Source organism: Protopterus annectens, chromosome 3.part0 (assembly GCF_019279795.1).
Source record: "Protopterus annectens isolate FY-2018-M chromosome 3.part0, PAN1.0, whole genome shotgun sequence".
NCBI lineage: Eukaryota > Metazoa > Chordata > Ceratodontiformes > Protopteridae > Protopterus > Protopterus annectens.
In genome coordinates, this window is record NC_056731.1 from 252,590,634 (window position 1) to 252,596,869 (window position 6,236).

The following is a 6,236-nucleotide window of genomic DNA, read 5'->3' on the forward strand; positions in this document are numbered from 1 at the left end:
CAACACAGGAGGTATAGCTAAGGGCCTATGCTGGGGTAAAAACAAGAATTCCCGAAGCCTTTTCCTAGAATCAGAGTAATCTTGGCCTTCCCATTTAAAGTGCTCCCGCATGGAATGCAGAGTCTCTGAAAATGAGAAATCCTCAGGAGGAGAAGCTGCAGGAGTGGAATCATCCACATCAGAATCAGAATAAGGAGGATACTCCTGCAGGTCTTCCGCAGAAGACTCCGAAGCCTCTGAACACTGTTCCAAACTCTCAAACTCAGGTTCCACCCTAGGCCTCTTATCAGGAGGGGGCATAGAACCTCTAATCATAGTAATCAAATCTTCTGCCATTTTAAGCATATGTTTCTTAGGCACAGAACCTGAAGTGCTAGGAGAAGCCCCCACTGAAGCTAAACTTGGCCTACCTCTCAAAGAAGTTTTGGAAACAGAAGGAGAGGCTCTAACTACCTTGGGAAGAGAGGGAAGAACAGTTACCTGAGAGGCCCCCTCAGCCTGGCCTACCTCCTGAGAGGGCACATCCTGTAACAGTAAAGTCTCTGCCTGAGACTCCAAAGAAACTCCTGGCAAAACCTCTGACTCCACTGAGCCTTCTAAAGAACCGGCGTCCGGGACTGCGGTTCATCAACCCTAGGCTTTGCAGTTTTATCCTTGCGCTTCTTGGATGAAGCGGTCGGAGCATCCGTCGGCATTTTATAATTACAACGCTTCCCAAACACTAACCTGGCACAGTCTAACCTTCTCTTAATAGTGCGTTTGTTAAATCTAGCACAAGAGCGGCATCCAACAACGTCGTGCTCAGGCCCTAAACAAGGTATACACAAAGTATGGTAATCCCTATGAGGTATCTGTTTCCCACAAGAAATACAGTTATTCACTTTTTCTGACATCCGGTTAAATACTGAGGCAAGAAAAAACCAAAACGTTCCCCAACGGGGTACTTAGCCAACTTTGATTCGGTCTGAAACTCCGACTTCAGAAAATTTCAGAACGCCAACCTGCACTCGCAAAACTGCTTCTGCATCGGACCACGCGGCAAAAAAGACTGAGGATATGGCGTCGGTCATGCGCATTAGTACCCTGACGTACTGACGTCAGTCTAATGCGCCCTGACCGACGTCAGCCATATACTTTGGTATTCGGGCCGACTGGACAGCGGACTACCCAATAGTTAGGACTGCAGCAATGTGGAACGAAGAACATCTATCCTTGGGATTGTCCTCTGCCCCTCGGGCGCCTGTATCTGCCTCTTTGGGGTCTGTCCATGGCAGGAAAGGACCAGTTTTTGGAAGGCAAATTTCTACTAAAACGTGGGGATTGTACCTGTAGAAAATCTTTCACAGTTTGCATTGATTTAGCCTTTTCCTCCATTTTCCTTAATACCTCCTCAGCATTAGCACCAAATAGTACATTCTTTTGAAGAGGGGCGCCTAGTAATTTAGCTTTGACTAGATCAGGCAAGGCTTGTTCCTTGAGCCAGGCATGCCTCCGTATGACTGATCCTGTAACAACAGCTCTACATGAGGCCTCTAGAGCATCAAAACCACATTTGCTTACCCACTTGTTCTGCACTATGCATCAAATCCTGCAACTCCTTCAAGTCTGGTTGTTCAGGTTGTGACATTTTACTTGTGATAACAAAAACTGTTGGTATTTTAGCATATGAAACTGACAGTTTAAGGCCCTCATGGTTAAGGTAGCAGAGGTATATACCTTTTTTCCCCACCTTTCTAAGGATCTGGAATCTCTCTCGGAAGGTAATGGATTTTTAGCAATGGAGGCCTTAACTCATTTGGGGCCCTGTGAGATGGTTTCTGGGTCAGCAGCATGGCTTTTGTATAGAAATTGGTCAGGAACCCTGTAGTACCTGTCAGGCTTAACTGGAGCTGGAGGTAGAGAGTCCGGGTTAAGGCAGGCCTCCGAGTAAACATCTAGGATGTCCAAGACAGGAGGTATAGCCAAAGGCCTGTGCTGAGGTAGCAAGAGAAATTCCCTAAGCCTTTTCTTGGAATTTGAATAATCTTGGCCTTCCCAGTGGAAGTGTTCCCTTAAGGTATGCAAAGTTTCCCCAAATGAGTAATCCTCAGGGTGGGGGGGATACAGAAGGGATGGATTCCTCCGCATCAGAGTCTTCAAAAGGGGAGTAAGAATGTTCCTGATCAGAGTGCTCTGAAATAATGGAGCCCTGATCAGAGGAGGGGGAATCTTCCTCCACTCTGGGCCTTTTGTCCGGTGGGGGCTGAGAACCTCTGATGAGTAATTAAATCCTCAGCCATTTTAAGCATCTGTTTCTTAGGCATGGGGCCTGGAGATGGGCCCTGTGTAGCTGGTCTCAGAGTGCATGGTTGCTTTAGACTTAGTGAAAGCCTTCATGGAGAAAGAAGAGGAAGGTTCTGAAGACACCTTGAGTGGAGGTGGACTTGTCCACATTCTGAGTTTCAACGCCAAGAGTGGCTTCGGTATCTGTAGTCGGGGTGTGGGCCGAGGAGCCTGCGACCTCGGGCACAGGAGACACCGTCAAAGAAGTGTCATCGGTAGTCAGGGGCTGCATAGGCGCCTCGCTGAGAACCAAACCACGTGTAGTCGGCTTTAGCATGGTGTCGGTAGAGGCCACGGACCTAGTGTGTCGGTCCTTGTCTCTGCGTTTTTTAGACAAAACCGGAGTCGGAGTATCCGACGACATAATATAGTTAAATGCTTTCCCAAAATAATGCTGGGCGAACTCCGCACAACGCTTAATAGTGCATTTGTTGAATGTAGCACAAAAGCAACAGACCGAGACGTCGTGGTCTGGGCCTAAACAAGGTATACAGAGGGAATGGAAATCCTTATGCGGTATTTGCTTCCCACAAGAAATACAATTATTAACTTTGACATCGGTCTGAGGCAAGAAAAGTTTCCCCAACGGGATACTTAGCTTTTAAGACGACTTCGGTTTCCAAATTTTCGTAATCTCAGGAGCTGGCCGACAGGCACTTGCGAACTGCTTCTGCTTCGGGCACCGTGCGGCAAGAAAGAAGAAAATGGCATCGGCTGGTTCCTTTATACCCCTGTCGCACTGACGTCAGGGAAGAAGCGACGACAACTGATGCCGGACCTAGACTTTGGAATTCGGCCGACCGAGGACCCGCCTGACGGCAGGAGAACCCATCTGTTATGACTGCAGCTGTATGCACGACGAACATCTTTGAAGTTCCGGATCAGAGTTGGTCTGCCAGGACTTCCTAGATGACTCGTTTTTCTAGCAGTCTTGAAATTTCTATGACTGCTTGGGCCCTCAGACTAGGGGAGATTGGAAGAAGGGAATTACATAGCCTCCGGATATGAATGAGTGTACCCATTTGTCTCGCGTAATGTCTTGCCAGGCTTTTGGGTACAGTGAAAGTCTTCCCCCGACTGCCTCCAGAGGCAGGCAGTTGGGCAACCCTTCAGGGATGCTGGAAGGGCTCATCAGAGAAAGATTCTCTGCTGCCCTGGTTCTGCAGACCCACTCTGCCTCGAGGGTGGCGTCTTATTTCCTCCTCTGCCCCTGCAGGAAAAGTCACTACGCGCATCAGGCGAGGCTCCCTGGGATTTCTGAAACCACATTTTTCCACTCTTCTGACCTTTGGGATATGGTCTGGAAGTAACGGACTCCCACTGCAAAGAGTCTTGCCTTCCTGTTCACACCTAGTGAGAGTGCCCTAGTGAGAGTGCCCTTCACCTGTGGTCCAAAGAGAAGTGAACCTTCAAAGGGGGTGTTGGTGAATGACGCTCTAAAGGGCTCTGCAAAATTACACAGCTGCATCCATGTGAGTCTATTAAGGACCACGCCTGTGCCTGCGGCTCTACTCGCACCATCGGCTGCATAGGAAATGCTGAGAAGCTACTTTAGCTTGAACCCCTTCATGCTGATGGATCTTGGAGGGCATCTCCAAGCTCTTTTAGGAGATCCCTCTGAAGCCTGGTAAAATGGCACAAGTAATTCAGTGACCTCATGGAAAAGGCCGCTGAAGCAAACATTCGCTTCCCATATCTGTCCATAGTCCTAGACTCCTTGTTAGGAGGATGGACTGATGAAGTTTCTGCTAATTCCTTTTTAGTGGCCACTGCTACTACCATGGCATCCACGGTAGCACCCTTGGTAAGGAACTGTTTGTCAGGGGGTGCAGTGATAAACTTGCCGGGCCTCCTTTGGGTTGGTTCCACTGTACCTGGGGCTGACCAAGCCCTTCAAGCCACCACAGACAGTGGATCGAAGGGCGGTGACACCCAGGAGGTGGAAAGGCGGGAACCAAACGCATCCAGGAATACAGATTCGTCCTCAGTAGGGGCTAGGGCAGTCCAGTTCCCCCTCTGCCTAAGCATTTCTAGGATGCCCGAAAAGGAAGCATCTTCGGAGGGGGATCTCTGGGACCCTTCCGATTCATCCAAATCGGAATCGAAGTGACAGACTCAGGGGAGTCTATGTGCTTCCTCTTGCACTTCCTCTTCAGAGGGGCCTCCTCTGAATGATCAGGGGAGGCCTCAGAAGAGGAAACACCCAATGGGGTGCTCTGGAGCGTCTGTTCCCCAACACTTGGGGTCTGGAGGAGGGACAGAGGTTGACGCAGGCACTACAGGGGATGGAGTCAGTGGGGGTCAAACGTGGTGCTGACTCGGGGGCCAGTACACTCATGACATCGAAGACATCCCTGCCACGACGCAAAGGAGGCACCTGCTCAGAGGCAGATGTAGGAGCAGAGTTCACTTGCGCTGACGCTCAGAGAGGGAGAACTGGGTCGGGCAGGGGTCCGATGCCACTCACCCCCTCGGAGCAGACGAGGGAGTCTCTGCGCCCAGATCCCTCGACAGAAGGCACCATCAAGGTGATCGGAGCCGATGACTGAACCGAAGGGGAAATGGTTATCGGTGCCGATGGAACCACGAATCAAACCCCAACAAACTCGGGCTCAGAGGAGTCTGAGGAGGAACATTGATGGAAGCGGGCGGAGCAGACATCTGTTGGAGGGCTGGATAACATTTTGGCCAGTGCCTGCGACTTGCAACCTACTGACCACTCCCCACGTCGTGGTCCGAGAGTCTAGAGGACCTAGAAGAGTGGGAGGATCTGTGACTGCAGTCACTCTGCAACAGGGGAGACAGAGGGGCAGAATGTATAGACTCTAGAGACGGGGTCTCGTGGGTCCGAGACTGCTCCGAAGATGCTGGTGGAGCTGACTGGGAAGCAGCCTCCTCGGTTCCAGACAGAACCAAGGTAGTAGGTAATGTTTGGGCCAATGACTGCTCCGAGCTGGGAGCAGACAATTTGGTCGGTTTACATTTCACCGGATGAGCCTTGGCCGGTGAATCCTGGGGCTTAAGGAGACCCCTTAATATCAGCTTAGTTTTGCGCCCCTTGGGCTGAATGCATGGCATACAGAACAAGAGTCCTGCAGGTGGACTGCGCCTAAGCAATAGATGCAAGAAGTGTGCCCATCTGTCAGACATTTTCTGACAGCATGAGTCACTTCTTGAATCCAGACACTTTGGATTCTTTACACATATAGTCCTAAACAGAAAGTCTTTGGCCAAAGGCCCAACAAAAAACTACAAACACTAATCTACAGTGAAGTTTTTTTTTTTTTTTTTTTAATAGGAAGCCTCTAACTTAAACTGCTACCTATGAAGAGAGAAGACTAAAACTAAATATAAAACGCTAAAATAAATAGAAATAGGAAAGAAGGGGGGAGGGGAAGAACTCCCCAACTTAAACGAGTGGGAATAACAGAACACTAAAACTACAAGCTAATTAACGATCATGTCGAAAGACTAAACTATCAAAAAATATCCCCTAAATCGCTAGAAAAAGTATTAAACTTACAAGAGCCTGAGCCAGTAAGAACGAACCTCGCAGCTCAAGCGGCAAACGAGATCTGGGTAGCTAGTACTAGGCATCAAGGGATATAGGAGTAGCCTCGAGCCAGTAAACAGCTCTCGAGCTATAGAAGATGGCAGGGTCAGCTCCGATCCCAGCAAGCAAGAAACGAAGGAGAGATACCACTTAACATTGGTAGATTAGGGAGACATGCATCCTCAAGTTTTACAATCTCTGAGGTCAAGAAGATTTTGCACCAACGAGCATCTATCCTGGCACCAATGTAGTCCATCACCTGTACAGGAGCTAGGAGAGATCTGAGATGTGTTGATTGTGACCACCAAACGCAGGGCAAGAGTAATGAAATCTAGAAATTATGTACTCACCATAACATTTG

At 49.2% G+C, this 6,236-nt stretch overlaps 1 protein-coding gene across 3 annotated transcripts in view; it reads right to left on the minus strand.

Annotated features, from left to right (window-relative positions):
- CTNNB1 (catenin beta 1) overlaps nucleotides 1-6,236 on the minus strand; it is a 756,935-nt gene that overhangs the window by 541,752 nt on the left and 208,947 nt on the right. The gene's annotated exons all lie outside the window — the stretch shown is intronic.